This window comes from Molothrus aeneus, chromosome 3 (assembly GCF_037042795.1).
Source record: "Molothrus aeneus isolate 106 chromosome 3, BPBGC_Maene_1.0, whole genome shotgun sequence".
In the NCBI taxonomy this organism is placed as follows: domain Eukaryota; kingdom Metazoa; phylum Chordata; class Aves; order Passeriformes; family Icteridae; genus Molothrus; species Molothrus aeneus.
The window spans coordinates 11,173,706-11,194,267 of NC_089648.1; positions in this window are offsets into that span (position 1 = coordinate 11,173,706).

A 20,562-nucleotide genomic window follows, 5' to 3' on the forward strand; every position below is an offset into this window, starting at 1 on the left:
CACTCTCACCGTTGGCTGGGTAATTATCTTGCTCTTAGGTGCACAAGTCATGAATTGCAAGTTACAAGTTATGGATTAGAGAACTTGCAAATTAGAAAGTTTGTGAATGAATTATCAAGGAGATGAACTAGTTAATCCACATTAGACTAATCTTTACAGGTGGGATACAGCCCTTGTTTGGTGTGTTTGCTTTCTTTCCCAATGAACTCATAAAATAAAGATTAATTTCACAGAGTATGCTATCCTGTAAAATCAAGAGATCCAACCAGATTTTAATGCACCCTTCTAGGGTCACTGATGAAGTACAGTCTATATGAGTGGTCAGTGGGGTGGGCTAAAAACAGCTGAACTGTCAGGGTCACAGGATGGGGATGAGTGGCATGAAGTCCAGGTGGATGTCAGTTACCAGGTGTACCCCATAAAGGCCAGTTACTATTTAACATCATCATAAATGCCTTGGGCAGAGCACACTCTCAATACGTTTGCAGCTGGTATAAAATCAGGAGGAATGGTCAGTACACCAGATGGATTCACTGCCTTGCAGAGGAATGTGGGCAGTCTGGAGAAATGGGCTGATCAGTACCTTCAACAAAGGTTCAGAACTTCAACAGAGGGAAATAAAAAAATCCTGCTGCTGTGGATGAATGATCCCATGCACCTGGCCAGGCTGGTGGCAGACTGGTTGGACAGTCAGCTTTGCAGAAAATGACACAGGGGTCCTGGTTGACATCAGGCTGGAGAGAAGTCAGAAATATGCCCTTATGGCAAAGAAGTCCAAGAGCTTCCATTAGACAGGGCACTGCCAGCAGGTCAAAGCAGGATCTTTCCATTCTACTGGCCATGAGGAGATATTCTATATAGTGTATGTCGATAGGGGTAGAGCTCCCGGAGAGCTTTGCCTCTTCTCTGAGCTGGACAAAAATGTGCCAGTAGCGTTGGTCTATGCTGATAACCCTGCCTGCAAGGCCAGGTGTGCAGTGACAGCCACGGCAACACGGTCATCAGCTTCTGCAGATGGTGTTGATACTAAATTCAAATAGAGAAAGTTTTCTCCTCAAGGCACTCTCTGTTTTTAAAAATCAAGAACTTAGAACGATGACAAAGCAGTGTCTTTTCTCTTTTTCTTTTTTTTTTTGTGGGATTGTAATACAAGTTAGGTTTCTCACTAAGACTTATGACTTTCTCTGTGTATTTTGGCCCTAAATTACTGTCCTGTGAGAAAGTCCCTGCAGATTATAGACCTTTCAGACTGGGCCCATCTCCATAAGTTTTAATAAAGAAAAAGACATATTTAGAGATGCAAAATGGTAAGTAAATGTGACTGCTTTAAAAAACCCAACCCTATCAGTTTCTTTTTATGGACTGTTACATTTTTCTTTGAATTCAACATTTTTATCACTACTAGAAAGATTTTTAGTGCTGAAAATGAAATATAGGAGTAATCCTAAAACAGTGGGAGAATGGCCACATTGGTAATTACCCATAAGCCTCCACAACACAGCAAGAAATGTTTCAATGATTTATTTCTATTGCTTGGAAAAATCTAGAAAGCCTGTACAGTACAGCATGCCCTGATAGTAACTTTACCTCAGCAACCTTACTGAAGCTTAACTTAATGAAGTAATAAATTCAGAAATGTGTTTCTGCATGCATTTGTTTCATAGATTTATTATACATAAATCCACTTATAACATGCATTGGGATACAAAGTCAACACTGCAGAACTTCTTAAATACTGATGCATTTATTACAGCCTCCATTACCAATAATATATAGAAGGTAGAACATTTACTTTAATGATGATGAACAGAGGCTAGACACAGACTGACTGATGTATGCATAATTCTCAATAGCTGCTAAAGGGAAAAAAAGATATTGCCTCTATAAAGAAGGCAAATAATTTTAAATCTGTGCATTATATTTGTTCTTGTTCCTATTTATCCTATTATGGACATTATAGACTTGAAAGCATTCAGGCAAATCTACTTACGCCAGTAGAAATAGCTTCATTGCATTGCATCAACCACTTCTGGGTGAAGAGTTTAGAAAAAATTGTGACTTGCTTAAAAAGAGTAGAAAATTTCCACTAACATTTCTGGAATTCTACACTGGTAAATTTTGGGCAGTCTGGGCACACCATATAACAAATTATGCCTTAGTTCATAAAGTGTGGCTTTGCATATAAAAATAACACTCTCATAGGTTTTAAACTTCATACTTGAAGTTAGGAACTTCAGTAAAAGTGTAACAATGATCATGTCTGTGAGAAATCCTACCACAATACCTAGAAAAATTTTACTCATCACCTTGAGGAGCTCACCACTGTAAGAGAACACAATGTCTGTCAAGTTAATTTTACCTCAATATCACCTGGACTTATATTAAGGGTTAAAGATGATTCACAAACAACTGCTACAATATTTGGGAACCCTCCCCTTCCTTTCACCTGGCTTTTTTTTTTTTTTTTAGGAAGCTATTTCTGACATGTTGGGATGCTCCTGATGCTTCATGGGTTGTCATTTGAAAGGCTTCACCCATGGATGACAATGGGAAATAAAGTATTTAATATTGGTTAAGGTAAACAATGACATTCAGACTTCTGAGACACTGAGATATCTTGTAAAGCTTTATGAATAAAGTCCCTACAGCATTCCCACTTCAGCCAGCCTTCCAGAAATCCTATCCTTTGGGATGTGCTTCAGAACACTCGTGGAGGCTGGTTACTGCTGCAGGGTGTGCCTCCCATGTGAAAAGAAGAATAAGAATAGGAATCCAAACTGTGAGAAAACTGCCTTCTCCTGAGACATTAGGCTTGCACTGGTGCATGTAGGAATCCATGCTAACTGACTTGAGAAGTTTGATATCTCTCTGAGGAAAAAAATTGTATATTTTCAACTCAATTAAAATTAAGTCTTGACGATTTTATTGGATTGCACCAAAAACAATGTGTTTCTGCAAAATATAATTTAGTCAAATACGTATTTTTAGAAGAAAGGCGTTTTATCAGAAAAATTTTCCACTTGTTCTCTCATTCATAAACCTACTGCTTTATTTTGCAATTGCCCACTCTTTATAATGCTAAGCACATAAAGCAAGTACAGGCATTTTCAATTGAATTTGTTCAACAGCCCAGTGGATCTCATTTCTGATTTTCTTTCTAAGTAGCACCAGAAAAGAAGACGAGATATTAATCTGAGAATTCATATACATTCTTCAGGAAAGCTTCCTTAACAGCAGGTATTGGTGTGCACACATTTGGGCAGGTACATTCTTGGGACTTTGGCATACCCATGGATCTTTGAGGTCCACACACCTGTGTGTGTACATAAATCTTAGAAGGGATATCTGTGCATGGATAATAATCTCCATCAAGGCCTGTTGTGAAGGTACAAAACACTCCTTGAAAACTTGACTGCAAACCACAGCTTCCACAAGGTTTGTCTGTATGAGCCCATTTCTCCTCTGTGTCTCCATGGAGGGAGAATGCTATGCAAGACCTCTAAAGTTGTAGTTGTAGTTGTGTAGATTATTTATACATTCATACTGAAGAAGAACATCTGAGGACAGCTTCATTTCCAAGGGTGTGTTGCAGCTTTCAGTGCATTGTCTTGTGATTGGTAGAGTACAAGAAGTGTGTATTATCATATTTGAACAGACTGACAAAATTAAGAGGCAGGATTACACAGCTGGAATTATTTGTGTGGTAACTAACATAAAGGTGTGATTACATACTGAAGCTACTTAGTAAATAAGTAGTTTCAAAAATAAAAAAAAAGACAAGGTATTTTCATAGGGTGACTTCTTCCTGCAGTTCACATGCAATATGCAGCCTTCAGGGACACTGCAGAGCACTTTATCCTTTTGAAGACAATTTGATGCTCAAATTCACTTGTGAAAATACTGACCTGTTTTTCTTTGCAAGTGCACATGTGCATATAAATGAGAGCAGAATTTGTCCTGGAAGGGACAGACACAGTCCACTCTGTGTTACCCTGCTTTTCGAAGAACAGCTGCAGAGTATCCTGAGATTCTTCTCTGTGACTGAAAGTGAACTCTATGCTTTTGGCATCTGAATATAGTAATTCAAAGCCTCCTCAGTTCAGGGAACCATTGTGTATTGTGTAATCTCTAATACTTCATTTAGTGACCAAATTCAAACCTCATTTGACTGATGAATGAAGTGGCTTGCATTGCTACATCTCCCAAGGGACCAGCTAGAGATCTATACAGGTGGTATATGGATGTTTATACAATTCTATCTGTCTGAAGTTGATATTTTTGAACTATATTAAAAGGTTATTGGATTCAGTTTGTTCACATTAATGTCCTTTATAAAGAATATGTGGTGGCAGTAATAATCTAGGATAAAGGAGGCAAACCTCTCTTAATATATGTACACTACACAGGGGTCATATTTTGTGCTCATTATACATGTTCAATTCAACTGTGGAACACCTGAATAGTCTCAGAACATGTTATTTAATTTTGTCCTCTTTATAGTTTATTCTGCTCAGCAAACTTAAATCCTAATAGATAAATAGCTATGCTGTCTGGCTCTGCTTAAACTCTCTCATTGTCATGGTTTCACCCAGGAAATCAACCTCGACCATAGAGGGAGAACCACTGGAACATTAATAAAATCAGTAATTACTAAAAATGAGAATATTGTAAAAAAAATTAATTTTTATACATATATAACGTGTATGTATATATATAAATACATATACATGTTATATATATATATAAAAGTTACATATTCTTTATAAATATATAAATATATATATACAATAATATATATTGCATATAAGATAGAATTTTATATATAAATAATATTATTAAATAATATTATATTAAATAATTATATTAAATTAATTATTATTATATTAAATTATATATATATATATATATATATATATAAAATAACTGGCTGTAGAATACCAGGAATGTAACTTAACTTTGATGTTTCTTGATATTCTGGTCTCAATGTTGAAATATTACCAACATCTCCCTTTTGCTAAGGTAAATTGACAGACACCTCAGACACACATTCAACTTCAGTGTTTCATTCTACTTTAACTCATGTGCAGGACAGAAGGGAACATTTCCACCTGTGCAGTTACTTCTTCTGATATGGCTGCAGAAAGTGCCTGGGAATGCTTCCTATACCAATTGCACCAACTATTTCTCTTCATCACACTAAATCATCTCCAACTATTTGTGCTCCCTGTGTGCTAGAAAGGCTGCCAAGGCTGAAGGCACCTGAAATAAATCAGGGAAAGTGATTGACTGGCATTTGCAGGAGGAGCCACTCTTGTTCATCAACACACTAACGATGGCTGTGACACTGCCTTCCCCAGGCCATGAGAAACCAGCTACAGTATGTCAGAGACACATTGATTGGGGGTTTTGATGGAAGGAAAGGGCATCTTGTAACTTCCATTTCCACAGCTACACCTGTGCTGATTCCAGCACTGACAGCTACCTTAGCTGGATGAGAGGCTCTGCACTCTGCTGGGGCTATGGAATCCCAGTATCACCAGAACTTGAAGGGTTTTAAGTGAAAGACAAATGGGAGTGGCTGCCCTTCCAAAAACCAGCACTTACTGCCTATAATTGCACAGTGAAATGCAAAACAGCATAGCTTATGTGTAGGGTGTAGCAGATGCTTTGAGAGCCTTCCAGTTGGGTTAAAAGTTGCCCTTTCAGGTATCTCCAGTTCCAGAAATGATTTCATACCTCATACAATGGCCAGAAATTATTGTCAGTGTCACTTGTTTTCAACATTCCTGCAGGAAGAACATTGGTAAGACAGATACTTGAGTAAAAAGGAACAAACCCCATTTCTGAGGAGAGCAGAGTGTAAAAATCACTGATATTTTGGTATGAGGTGCCATCCAGGAGGATCTCTGGTGTCACAAGAGTCTTAGGAGCGGCAGTTCTGTCTCCACAGCCTTCACATGACAGAAACTCTGATGGAAAGGATTACCTGGAGCAAAGAAACAAGCCAGGCAGCATGACACCTGGGAAATTTGGTACCTTGGCTGTCTACATGGGCCAGAATGGTGGAGTGAGACACGTTTAGTTCACTGAGAACCTGAAGGACTTTTAAGCTGTCAAAGTGGAGAGAGACACAAAATAGTCCGTAGATGCTTGCAAGAGTGTGTAACTCCAATAATCTGCAATTTCTACTTTGAGCAACTCTGATGGAAAAATGCAAAGGGAGAGCCAGGAAGAGACATAAGGCAGAAGAGATTTAAGTGAGGAACAGGAAACAGGGGTTTGTGGCCATCATCCTGCTGGGCACTAATAAGAAGCACAATTTTCAGGGGAGGGTTTGGCCAGCTGGGCTCCAAAAGAGGCTGTGTATCTCAAACCACCCTGTCTGTCCCTGATAAGCTTCAGTAAATTTTTAAAATGCACTCTACTGTTGCTGTTAGCAATAAAATGGACAAACACTGCTTGTCACCAACTGAAAGAAGGGGTCATTTACTGGGGAGCTTAGAAAAAAAAAAAATTTCCCAATAAACTGACAATCCTGCTGTTTAACCAGGTCTAATAGTAAGCAGTGCTGTATCAATTGCTTCCAAGGCAGCAACTGTCACTTGCTTTGGAAATTTGCATCTTTTAAGTGCATATTTTCAATCAAGACTTTGGACTCCAGAGCTGTCACTACCTTCACATGTCGCTGCTGTTACCACAATCACAAGTCATTGCTTATCAGACTGATTGCCAGCAGTGCACTTCTGCCAAAACTGTCAATGCAAGTGCTTATAAGCTTTAATAAAATAGTTTAAAGTGTGTGTGTATGCATGTGCAAATGGGTTAGACAGTGGGAGAGAGAGAAAGAGAGACCAAATTGCATTTCCCAATGCTCAGGTGGCAGAGCTTTTAGAGGATTACACAGACAAAACCAAATGAACTCATCATCTGTCCTAATTTAACAAAACAAAACCAAAACCAACATAACGAAGCAAAAAAAAATCCAACCTTAAAGCTCTCAGGTAATAACTGAGTTTGGACAAGTGCATCTATAACACCCTTTTGGCATGAAATAGGCAACAAGTCAGGAAACACCCAGGCATGTACAACAACTCATATGTGTTGCAACCTAAACCAGGGATTTGAATGTGTGTTTTCTGAAGAGAATCCTGTTCATCATATCTGAGAATCAACAGCAGATGAACTGCTCAGGTTAAGAGCAGTATCTAACCTGAGTATATAACCTGAGTATCTGCCTGAGTAAAATGGTATCTAACAAAGGCTGTACAAAATCATCTGAAGTCTCTAACAACTTCTGTCAAAATTATTTTTTATGATAATCCCATACCCCGAAAAACAGAGAGAAGTGTGTGACCTTCTGATTTAACATAACAGGTGTGAAAAACTTTTGAAGTTCCATTAGAGATGCCATGTGTAGAAAACTGTCATAATTCTTGCATGTTGAATAGGCCTGTTACAAAGGGCCAGTTTATGGGTACTTAGCCAGGGAAGAGTATTGGAGCTGAGCAAAGCTGACAGTGAAACCAGAGCTGGTAAAATCTTCTGAGATTTGTGTGCTGTTAAAACAATAGCTCATCTGACCAGGCATATTTTGCTGGAAGAAATACCACTCAAACTTTTGTGACAAGCCTTATATCATTATTATTAATCTCTTAGAAAACATTTTAAGTACTTGTAAGTATTGTATCATAAAACTTAAAGAAGATTTCCAAGTCATGTTGCAATATTATTTAGTGAAATCCTTTGATCTTTAAAATATATATTCCAAAGTAAGTGGCTTTTTCTTCTCAAAATTCATATCCATGGTGGGAGTTCTGGTGAAATTCCAATAAATTAATTTTCTCTCCCCATGTCTTGATTTATACTCATTTTATTTGTCTCTTCCCCACAAAAAATGTGGGCATGCAAGTTAAAAGCAACCATTATAACTGCATTCTGGCTGAATAATACCCCATCAAGTTGATGGTACTTCATGCAACTCTGGAGAGCCAAAACACAAAATATGTCTTGTATAACTAACACTAAAAATATTTCAGTTATGAGACTGACAACTCTTGGGCACTTGATAAGACTGAAATAAAGCAAGCTAAAAGCAATGATTTGCATTCCCACTTGTTGTGTATATCTTGTATAAATATGTTAAGGGGAAGTCTGCTTTGAGAAGAGTCTGATCCTCCCAGATGGCACTGCTCAGTGCCTGCACACTGATATGCTAGTGTGCAGGAGAGGGGTTCAGAGTGATGATCCTGGCTCCTCACCTAGTGGTGTTTGAAACTTGTCTGTGGAAAGTAGATGTAAATAGGAAACATTTAGGCAAGTCTTTTTCCACCAAAAAAAGAATATACAGCTTGAACAAGTCTCCTGCCCACATCCAGCACAGCCTGGTGCCAAAGCAGGCGTGCTACTTTGCTGCAGGCATGGCATAATACCTCTGCAGGTGTTACAGAGGAATAGATGAATGAAAACCAGGATTTAATAGGAGGGAATAAATCTAGGGTAGCTAAAGTCTGTGACTAACTGACAGCTAAAGCAGCCCATGGGTTTTTTTGTTGTTGTTTTTTTTTTTTTTTTTTAAATTCTGTAAAATAGAATACTAGAACTAAATGTTACTCCACTAGAACTAGACATTATTCTAACTTCCCTTCATTAAACAAAGGAATAATCACTTTACCTGGAACTCTATTTGCTGATGTATCTGAGGGATCTTTCTCAGCTTTCACTGCACACTCAACTGGCTCCTTCTCCACTTTTTTGATGCCTGCTCTGGATGACATAACTCTGCAGAAGTTATCATTTGGTTCTAGAGATGTACAAGTAGCCATTTTGCTTTGGTAGTTACTAATGTTATAAGTGCATTAATTTCACTTTCATTTGTGATTTAGGCCCTTTGATATTTCTCATCCTTCAATTTACCCCAAATTTAAAAATATTTACAAAATCTCATTCCAGTGGGGGATTGTCATGGCACATTAATTTCTTTCTACATGTGAAGCAATGGGTACATGAACAACAGTTCCCTTCTGTTATGTGCATTAGGTGGTTTAAATTTCCCAGGTAGGATAATGGCATGATTTCCAGAGTTACTGCAAGCCTGTGTGAGAATGCATGTAAGTCTTGAAGCCTCTGGAATGAAGCTTGGGAAGGCTACGTGGGTGTAAGAAATTATGGGGTTCAGCTGTTTTGGTTTTATATCTGTCTCCTTTCTTTTTATAAAACTCTGCAGCATCAGCTGCCCTTGCAATCAATGAGGGTTTAACAGATTTCAGTCAAAGCTGAATGAAAAACAAATAGGCAGACAGATCAATGAAGTGATCATGCAGATCTTTGCATTTGTGAGCAGGTCATACTACAGTAGCCTAAATGAAATAATGGATTTAATGCCAATCCAGCTGTTAATGAGAATTCTGCTAATAATGCCCCAGTAGTGACAGGGGTGACAGCTTTTATAAAACAAGGAAAAGTCTTGTAATGCACTAGGATAACTCACTACTCTGAGTCCAGCCTTCCCACCCAGGACATCTTTTTAATGTCTTAACATCTTGCATTTGAGATAGCAAACTATAGTCCTGCTTATTCTTTTCAGCTACTCTGCTGTGTAAGTTTTAAACATGCCAAGCTAGGATCTCTCATTAAAACTACATGACTGCTTTCTACAGTTCCAAGTAGCATCATCCTGAACACCATTGTTTCACACCATTGATTTGACTGCAATATGTAGCCACAATATTCATGACAGCAATATACAACATATTCAGCAGAAAATCCTCTGCATCTGTGGGTGATCCCTTTTAATTCTTTTCTCACTAAGAGGAAGATGCAAGATGAAGATCTTGGCTGCAATAGGAATACATTTTTAAAGGACAATAGTTTTTATACACATGTAGTGTAAAATGGAATAGATATTGTTATATCCTAAAAGCTCATAGAGAAGACTGCAGTTCCCATCAGGTGTCTTGTGTGGTTAAGGTTTTCTTACACTGAGTTTATATTTAACTGGAGAGCCCAGAATGTGTGAAGGATCATCCCGAAATCTGTTCAGTAGCTGATGAAATGATATCCTGCTGTCCTTCTGTTACTGCTTGGAAGTGCAGTAGATTCCAGCAGGGAAGTCCTGTGGCTGATGGAAGCAGAGCTGAGGAAATCTGGTTGCTGGCAAGGCCTCCAAGCCTCTGACAAAAGCAGGAGATTTTTGACTCTTTGCTGCAGGGGATTTTGACTGGTGCACTGGAACCCACCAGGTCTTCAAATCTCTTTGTGCTCAGTAGGTGAAGTACCTGCATCAGCTGCCTAAAGCTCTATCAGCAGAAAGTCTGCACTCTGGGAGCACAGAGAAGACCTCTGAATTCCTGTGTAACCAGCACAGGTCTTTAAACATGGCTTTTAGCTTGTTAGGACTGAGTTAACACCATCTTCTGCGGTTTTACATCAAATATTTTTTTGAGAAGAACCAGGGATGTGAAACATTTCAGTGGTTAAACTGACCCAGATTAGAAGGGCTGAGATCAAGGAAAAGGAGTCTGAAGTCAACAGAAACAGTCACATGATGAACCATAAACAGCTGCATGATTGCTTGGCCTTATAAGAATTTAATTTGAATTTGAATTGACTCTGGCCTGTATCATCTGCCTCAGTGTGTTTTGGATTGTCATATCATGAAACCTCTACATGATGCTTCTCTTGCTTATGGCACCTACTACCTGGAATTCAAAAGCCTTTTCTTGAAGCCACTAAAAATACAGCTGAAAAGAGTAAAAAAAGAAAAATCAATTCTTTCCAGCAAAGTCACAAAGCACAAAACTTACTGCTTTATGAAAGCCATATTTTCTTATAATGGCTTCAGCAGCTGGAGCATTAAGAAAACCTGTAATTTCCAGAGATGAATAATAAAATTATGAAAACTTAACACAATTTTTTGAATGGGTCAGAATATGAAAAGAGTAACTCCTGCATCTTCAAAAAGATTCTTTGAATCCACATAAAAGGAGTCCAGAATTATGAAAAATTTTTACTTTCACTAATTCATCACCTTAAAATTCCCTCCTCATTCCCCTGAAATCATTACAGCTTTTTTTTTTATCCTTTATGAAATTTTAGTCTTTAAAGTTATATATGTGCCCATAATTTTGTGAATAAGTGTGTGCTTAAGTAGTATAACTATGGAAATCTCTCTACTACTACATTCTGCTAGTTTCAAAAGGACATATTTTCATATTACATGTATGTGTGCGTGAGAGAGAGAATATCTGGACCATAGGTTAAATAACAGCTGCCACAGATTATTTATTTTTTTAAAATATTGACCAGGGTATCCTGTCATGCAGTTTGGATATTCCTGAATGCTTTGTTGGGTTAAATTCACTAAATTCAGTATTTAGGTACTGCTCTGGGTCTTCAGAGTGTGATAAAGTTCACTGATGGGGAAGGCAACTTCCTTTCTCCCCTTGCCTCATGGCTGATAACAGAAGTACCTGGGTCTTCTACATCCTAAACAAATGCCCAAGGAACAGCCCAGCTGCAATGACTGCTCAAAGATAATTACTATTCTGGGGTGCATCCCTCTGTTATTTTTGCTCAAGCTGTTCAAATATTTAGAGAGTCAGACAGAAATGAGAACTATTCTCTAGTCTGAGCATCCACCAGGGGCACCCAGGCCTCTCCTCAGCTCTCATGCAGAGCAGAACAGCTTCATCTGATTAAGATGTATTGGAAAATAAAAGTCAGACAAAATGTGAATTAAATTTTAGGAATTCCACAACTTTAATGCCACAGGGGATAGGGTGTTTTGTATGGGTCTTCCTGGGATTCTTTGAAAGGCCAATTTCATATGTTTCATCTTCAGAATTTTTTAAACTTTCTTTCTCTTTACTACAGTGGTTAACATAAACAAAAATTATTTTATTTTCATAATGTGATATGAAAATGCTTAATTAACAGATTTTCATATTGCCTTGATTTTTCTATTGCCTGTTCCTTATTTTAGCCACATGGGCTGCACAAGTCAGTACCATTATATTCTCTTCATTTTGCCTGTTTTTCCAAATGCTACAAGTTCTTTATCTCTCTCTAGAATAATATCTGCTTTTTTTTCCCCAATAAAATTTCATTTCATAGGAAAAAAATCAAAGTATTGGAAGCTATTTTAAGAAAAGGGTACATTTTGAAGAAGCTTTTAGTATTCAAACCAGAACAAAATTAAATCAAATAATTATGTTACATAACTTTCAAAATTAGGTTGTTGAGTTTTTTAAATTAAAGTTTCCTTTTTTAAATTCCATTTCTTATTTTGGCAACAATTCTGCTACTATGCCACAGAATAATTCTTTCCTCTGCTCTTTCCAATGAGGTTGAAATTGCACATAAGTTAAAAGAGGTTTTGTTGAATTTGTTGGTGTCTCTTCCAAACATTTTACAAGCTTGAAAGAATTCAAGTGTTTCCTCTGTTTTCCCCAGCCCATGACTCCACAGTCTCCACAAGAATAAATGTTTGGTGTCAATTATTTGGCCACAGTTTCTGTTGAATACAGGACATGGGTCCTGCTGATCTCTTCAGTCTTTTCACTCCCCCATGTCACATCTTTTGTTATCTGGCTTTCGTTTTTGGAGTCTACTGAACAAGCTCCTTTATGAATCAAGTGAATGGATATTGTCCCCCATTGTTCCCTTCCATGCAAAGGGAGTGGAGGACATGAGGAGATGTTTACCTTGGTGCAGGCAGTTCAGCATGACCCCAGTGCAGCACAGAGATGCCTGCTAGGAGAAGCACCTGTCACCACTGAAATCAATGGCAATTTTGGCTTTTACTTCAGTGGATGTGGTGTTGACTTCATTGGGGTTTGATCCAAAAGTTAATTGGCATCCCTAGCCATTAAGCTCATTAATTTGTGCGGCTCACATGAACACCGACGCCAGTAAGAGACAGAATCCTGTTTGTAACCAATCCAATGAGCAAACTCTAAATATTACTCATAAATACATTTATTGGTCCTCACAGAGACACCATCCTTGCACTGGAGGGGAAGCCAGCATCTCATTTACTAAGTGGAACTGGCGACAGGGCAAGAGTTCATCCCTGAGGTGCATTTGCTGGCCTTAGTGATGCCTCCCTTATGCCACTTCACCATGTGTTCCTATTCTGTGCAGTCTTTCTGATATTCAGTGCTCACTGATACACAAACTGTTTAATCTCCCTGCAATTTAGCTGTTTGTATCATCAGCCTCTCACCTCTGTGCAGATCACTCATTTCAATTTCCCAGGGTGCTTTTAGCAATCAGGTATACATTAGTTTCATCTACTTCTTACCAAAACATTAATGCATCTGTCTCTCAATTTCTACAAGACCTCTTGGGGGATTTCAGTTTATTGATTTCCTTGGGGAGTGTAAGTTTTTTTTTAAAGGCTGAAATGAAAATGGCAGAATCAGAAACACGAGACTTCCAGCATTACACCTGGCAAGTGACAGACACATTCCAATCTGTATATTTTTGTTTTAAACTGAGCTTATTAGAGCTGGATGAGGAGCTACACAAGGTCTTCTGCAAAGAAAGTCTTGGAAAGAGTCTTCAGATTCCTTCTCTCTGAGTGTTGTTTGTGTTTCACCACAAGGCCACCAATTGCCTGTGCTAGCATGAAATTTATTTTACCTGTTACCCACATCAGAACCATGGCAGGCACAATCCTAATCTGCCAAAGGAATAATTTTATTTGCTTTTCTTCTAAAGGTCTTGCACTGAATTTCCAGGTTAGCCCATAGGTGGGAGCAAAGGGGAATTCTTTGTGAGGAGGAGTGTGGGAAGGATGGTGCTAATAGAGATCATGCTTCTACTGCACCTCCTTACCACTAAAGTGTGGCAGAGTTTGTGTTGGCTTAACTGACCCCTGGGAACTGGCACAGAAGATGCAGATAATACAGAGTTTGTTAACACTTACATGAGAAATAATACAATAGAACAATAGAAATAGTTTTAAGTGTATGCAGTCCAGAGTGAGAAATGGGTAATTTATCTGTGGGATATAAATTACTATTTAGTAAGAAATATTAGAAAAGAGCAACAAAAAAACCAGCTTGCAAATGGAAGCTATTTGATACATGACTTTGGTGTTGATTTTCTTGTTTTTAACATAATTTCTCTAATATACACTTAGTCCTGCCCAACTAAAAATTAACTGAACTCTCCTTCATCTACATTTATGAGTTCTGTTACTTATGGGTGCTTTCCATTCTTTATATATGCTACTGATTTTTTTTGCACCCTACTGATCCTTGCAATGTAACATTGCCTTTCTAAATACCTTTTTTACATAAATGCCTGAAAATCCCTTGGTGAGTATTTGCTGCAAGGTCTCAGCAGATGGGGATTTTGGGAGACTTTGAGATTCATGCATTTTTGTAGCACAGCCATGAATCTAAATAATCACTGTCTTTCCACACACATTATGTTTAGGTGTATGGGCATGGCTGGAAAGGGAAATAAAACTTGCATGCATTCCTATTTGCAAATAAAATCTGTGCAAACTCTGTCAACATAGAATGGAAGGGACTAAATATGGAGGTGAACTGCTGTTATTGTGAAAGTGTCCATATATCAGATAATAATGGAATTATGGTTCTGCTAATGTTGGTTTCCTTACCACTTCCTTTAGTACAGCTATTACTGTTCTCAGAAAATAAACTGAGGCAATTTGTAAAGAAGGGAGTTTTTAATGATGTTCTGAGAGTAGAGTTCACTCCACGCACACTTCAATATAGGCTTGACACTCGTATGGATACTGCATGACTGAATTTATCTTTTGAGTTGCAAGCAGAAGAAACAAAAAGGAAACAATCAAAGTTTAAATTGGACTGGGTACTTGAAAGACACTATTTATGAAGAAAGAACATATTTGCAGTGTGTTAGTCTTCCTGAGTAAGACAAACACATCTAAGAAAAGCATAAACTTAATTGTTTTATGCAGTTTTTTAGGCTGTTAAGGAGTTATCCCTCTTTGATGTGGAACAAAACAGGCTGGCATCCTCCTCAAACAGCTCTGGTGAGACAGAAGGCAAAATCCTAATTCCCTTTAAGAATAGGTTTTTCCTTCTCTGATACATATTTAAATAATAAACTTATAGATTGCATGATGCCAGCAGGAACTCCTTGGCAGTACCAGTGCCACACACCAGCTGCCTGTTAACAATGTAGATATACTTTTGTCTTCTCCTGATAAGCACACTGAAATCTGTCAGAATATATTCTGTCATCTCCTTTATTAAAGTTCTAGCACTTTATGTTGGTGAAACTGAGCCTGAGAAACTGAGCTATTGTCACAGCGAGGACTAGGAAATGTTTGTCAAAGTGAACAGAACTGAAATTCCAACAAAATTTCTGGGCATTGTTTGAACAATAGCTACTTTTCCTTCAAATCTCAGGACAAAGTAGATTGCTGATAAACACTTTTTCCCTACCAATTTTATTCATGCATTGAAGGTTTTTTTCTTAGCTTGTTTCTTGCTGAATGCCTAAAACTGCAAAATTTCCAGGGTAAATAGATTCCCACAACAATAACCCTTCATGGATCACTATGGGCTTTTGTGCTCATGTTTGAAAATCTAGTAATGAGAAAATTATTCTCTGTCTGCTATTTCCCTTCTCCCTTCACAGCCTTTTTAACTGTCATTCAAAAACCAAACCATGATTCATAAAATCCAGACAAAACTCATTCAACATCAAAGCACTAAATGTCTTCTCATTTGACATACAATCTCATCATAGAAAAAGCTTGGAAAGTGTGCTTTCTTCATTCTTATTTATCTATCCATGAAATCTTAGAGGCATGCAGAAGGAACATACAGATAGATGTTTTATATAGCCTTATTAATTCTTACTTGAAAGAAGAATATTCCCTATTATTTCAAAAGGTAAAATTCAAAATGAAAGCAAAAGATAACTTGTATGCTTCAAGCATATATTTTGCAAAGTTCAGTTGCCAAGTTTGATGCTAAGTTCCATATCCAGCTCCTCCAAATGTGTTTGAAGGCCTTTTCTATCCATGGTCTGAAATCTAGCAGAGTTTAAATTTATAAGAGTTGATATTTTAAAATATCCCTGCAATTTCGTAGAAAATAATACTTTGCTTTTGCAACTGATTTATGTTCACAAGAGGAAACCTTTTCAATGGATTCACAGTCAGTCAGAATCTAGGGGGTTTCTGCAGAAAAGGGCCTCAGTTTGGAAAGTGGTGGCCTATTATATAAAATCAAAGTAACTTTAAAAAGGTCAAAGACTAACAGCTGGGTTTCTGGCCTTGAATTTAGTTATGCAAATATGACTAAATCACAGATTTAAACAAAATTTTAATGTTATTAACTTTTTTAAACCCAGAAATTTGCTTTAAGCCTTTCTTTTAACATCTGGAATCCAAGGAATAATTATCTTAATTAAGGTGTATGAAGAGACATTTGGTATATGTATATTTAGCAATTAGAGAAGTGACCACTTCATTAGAAGGTGCATACCTCAATTACCTTTATTTTTAGCTTTTCACATTGTTATACAGAACATTTTTTTCTTAGCATCTTTTAAAGTGCAGAAAAAATGGTCCGCAATTAAATTAGGATGAAAGACATACCTTGTCAAATTCTGTGGTGAAAAACAGGGACAAAAAAGAGGCTTAAGGAGAAGAAAAGAAAATAAAAGACACCTCAGTGAAAAATCTCCTTGATGTCTGCTGTCAGCTGCAGGATAAAGTCATGACTTTTCCTTCAGGAGAGCAGGGCTTCATCTCCTATGGGTCATGCTAGAAGGCTCAATTAAAGATTGTTTTCTCTGCTTCTCATGGACAGGAACGAACAATTGGATATTGTGCAGGGTTTTCTGTTAAATCAGCTTTCACCTCTGTGTCTGGGGTATTTGCCACCATTGCCAGCAGTGTGAGAGGGAAAATGCTGAAACCCTTCCCAGCTACTGCAAAAAAAATTAACCCTGTCCTGGCCAAAATGAGGATAAGGTGGTAGACTGTGGTTGCAAGGAATTAATTTTTGTATGGTATAATGCAACTATGCAGAAAACCAAAGATGTCCTAATTTCTTGTATTGGATTTTTTTTTTCTAGAGACAGTGGTGTTAGGCTAAATCTTTCAAAAATCAATAAAGAACAAAGGTTTCCTTTTGCTTCATTTAGACTAACCAAATGCGCTTCATCAGGAGTTTTAAGGGGGTAAATCAAGACACATTTTAAAGCCTTCATGGTCCTAATGGATTCACAGTCCATCAGAATTCAGGGAATTTCTGTAGAAAAGGGCCTCAGTTTGGAAAGCTGTGACCTACTGAAGTACAATTTTCAACAGAAAAATATAAGTAACTCTAAAAAATACTCACCTCCATGGCATCTTAGTCTTATAAGTTAAATTTTCCTCAGACTGTATTTTATACTTGTTCTACACAAAGCTCTGGTAAGATATGTGGCAATTACCAGGAAAGATAGCATACATACCTTCATTAAATTCCTTTCTATCTTTCTTTAAATAAACAATGGTGTTTGGCTGTGAGGCCTTTATTTTCAAGCAATCTGTGAAGCAAAACATCTGTTTACTTTCACTTATAATTGCTAATTATGTTTATTACTAATAAACCTTTCCTTTACAGATGGCTTGTGAGGAAGAACTTCAGGTCCAAACACATTTCCAAGTCTTATTTTCCACTGACCTGTCCTTAACTAACTCCTTCTCCCATCTGCAACCCAAATAAGTGTGTTTGCCTTGCCATTTGCTTAGGAATATTCACTCTTAATCTCAATTATATCTCAATGTAACATGTGTCACCATAGGCACTAAGCATGTAATGATCTCTAATGTAACTTCCAGTCAAGTAGGGATAAAGGATGTTTCTACTTTATTATCAGGATCTGACATGCAAAAAGGGTCAAGATTTACTTTAAAAAAAAGATTTGGGGAGTTCTTTGCTGCTGAAGAGAAACCAAGACCCAAAAGTAGGTTTCCCAGGTTTCATATATCAAGCATAAGGACTTCTGTGGATTTTAGGTACTTCCAAAACTGTAAACAGGAAAAAGTAAAAAAGAAAAAAGGTAAAGACAGGCAATTGAGCTTGGGACTTTAAAAGCCATAATATTTAAAAGCCATAAAATTAAAGCCATCTAAGTTCTGATTCAGCAGCAAAATCCTTTATAACAACTAGTTTTAAGCTAAAATTTTGTATACTTTCTGTGTGTGACTGGAGATTGAGTAACAGTCCACATCATCACACTGACCATTGGCTGTCAAATACTGTGTGAGTGGGCCCTTAAAGCTATTAATTGCAGCTCATGCTGCAATCTATATAACCTAATACACAGTCATAATTTTGATATCTTGGCTGTTACGCAGTGGATAGCACAACATTGTATTTTATAAAATATCTATCAAAAAATTCATGTAAACCCTAGTTTAGTTTCCATGGGAATACATATAAAAAAAAAAAAGCAAAAATAAATTGAGGTACCACCCTTTGAAAAGAGTTGAATCTTAAGATTAAAAAACAATTGTGTTCTCTTGAGTAACTAAATTTTTGTGGTACATCACTGTCAAACTGGATGATTTTTTTTTTAATATTTCAAAGCAAAAATCATTCTGGATTGCTATCTTTCTGTTATGAAAATATACATTTTAGTTCCTGAGGTCAAGACAAGGCTATCCAATTATCAGAAGACTTCAGCCAAGACAAGATGGTTAAAAAGTCTTTCCAGATATGGTTAAAATCTTGCCTGAAGTGAGAACAGTTCCCTGTGGTCTTCAATCATTCAAACTGCATGTGGAAGGCCCCTCCCAAGGAGGTCCTTGGGAATTGTGCAGAGGGAGCTCCAGTGGCCCCATGGGCACTGGGTTTTTAGAGGCAGCTCTTAAACTGTTGTAAAGAAAAGGTTCCTCATCCTTGAGAAATATTTCCCTGGGGCTAAAGATTATGTAAGTGAAATAAAACAAATCAGAAATAGTCAGACTGGGGTGATATTTCACTCTTTTCCTCTGCAGTTGATGGCAACACCATCTGCTCGAGGATTTTCTGCAAGCAGGCTGAATTCATTGAATAAACTGTTCACTCCAGATTGTTTGCTCCGCTCTATATAGCAATCTACAATTGTTGATTAATTAACGTGCATAGTTCCCCAATGAGAAAGGTATGCACTGCTATTCCAGATGGGGAAGCCAAGGAACAGAACATTTATCTGATCTATGAAAATTAGCTGGAGAATTCAGTTTTAAACAGTAGATCACTGGAGGAACCTTTCCCCGTCATTACATAGCAGCTTGAAATATTCTGTCATATGGTTTCTATTTGCTTTTATTTTGAGCAGGAAGAGCTTGAGGAAGGGACTGTCCTAAAAGGCTGTTTCACATCCCTCCACAGAATCACAGAATATGCTGAGTTGGAAAGGACCCATCAGGATCACAGAGTTCAGCTCCTGGCCTTGCACAGGACACCCCAGGAGTCACTCCCTGTGCCAGAGAGCATTGTCCAAAACCTTCTACAACTCTGTCAGGATTGGTGCTGTGACCACCGCCCTGGGGAAGCATCTGCAACTTCAACTGTTAATTAAAGAAAAATATACATTGCCATCTGATGTCAAACTGCCTTGCCTGGTTTATACCCTGAATTTTCCTAAGTCAGGGAGTTCTCTGACTGAGTTTGAAGACATTACAGAAGTCTCTCAAAATGAAGACAGTAACGCCATCTTGCCACAGAAGAACTAGAGAATAACTGCAGATTTCTTATTTACAGATTATTTGCATGGAAATTTTTTTTCCTGCTCTGTGTGCAGTTTGGGTATGTACAGCTCTGTAAACTGCATTTGGATTAACATGGACAAATTAGCATATATAGGATTAAAAATTATGAAGGTTATAATCATTGCGCCCCTAGGCTTACACTGTAGTTTGAACAAGGATGGTTATATTTCAGGGAGGAAAAGGTATTACTTTTATAAGAAGCTTTGGGCACTGAGAGTTAGGGAAAAGAGTGCAGGTTCTTGGCAGTGAGAAGGCAAGTCCCACAGCATGGCTGAGTTTTGCAGAGCACCTGCAATCAGAAGAAGATGCAGACAGACTAAAGCACACATCTGATTTCTGTTGTGTTTGCCAGGGATCTTGCTGTCACTCTGGACCATAGGTTGCCATTAATATGAAAGCACTCAGCAGGACCAGAAATACCAGTGTAGGAAATAGAAACTCAAATGATCTCTCTCATGCATTAGAAACAAAATTAAATTAAGAGGACGTACTGTGTAGGGTTAGAGATGAATGGTTTAAAGGGTGGAATGAAACATGTGCCAAGTAGGGCTGTGCTGCCAGGGCAAGACAAGATGATGGTTGGGTGAGATGGGAGCAAAGCAACATCTCCATGCAGAAATTATCATTTTGTCCTCAATTCTTCACAGCTTTATATAAACAAACTTAGAGATAAACCAACAAACTACTCAGGCAATGGGTGTGTTTGAATTGTGATTTTAAACTCAAGAAAAGCACTGTCAAATTAAAAAGAAAACTGCAAAACACACCTGGGCAAAGACATCAGAAGAGGAAGAGGATTATTTTTT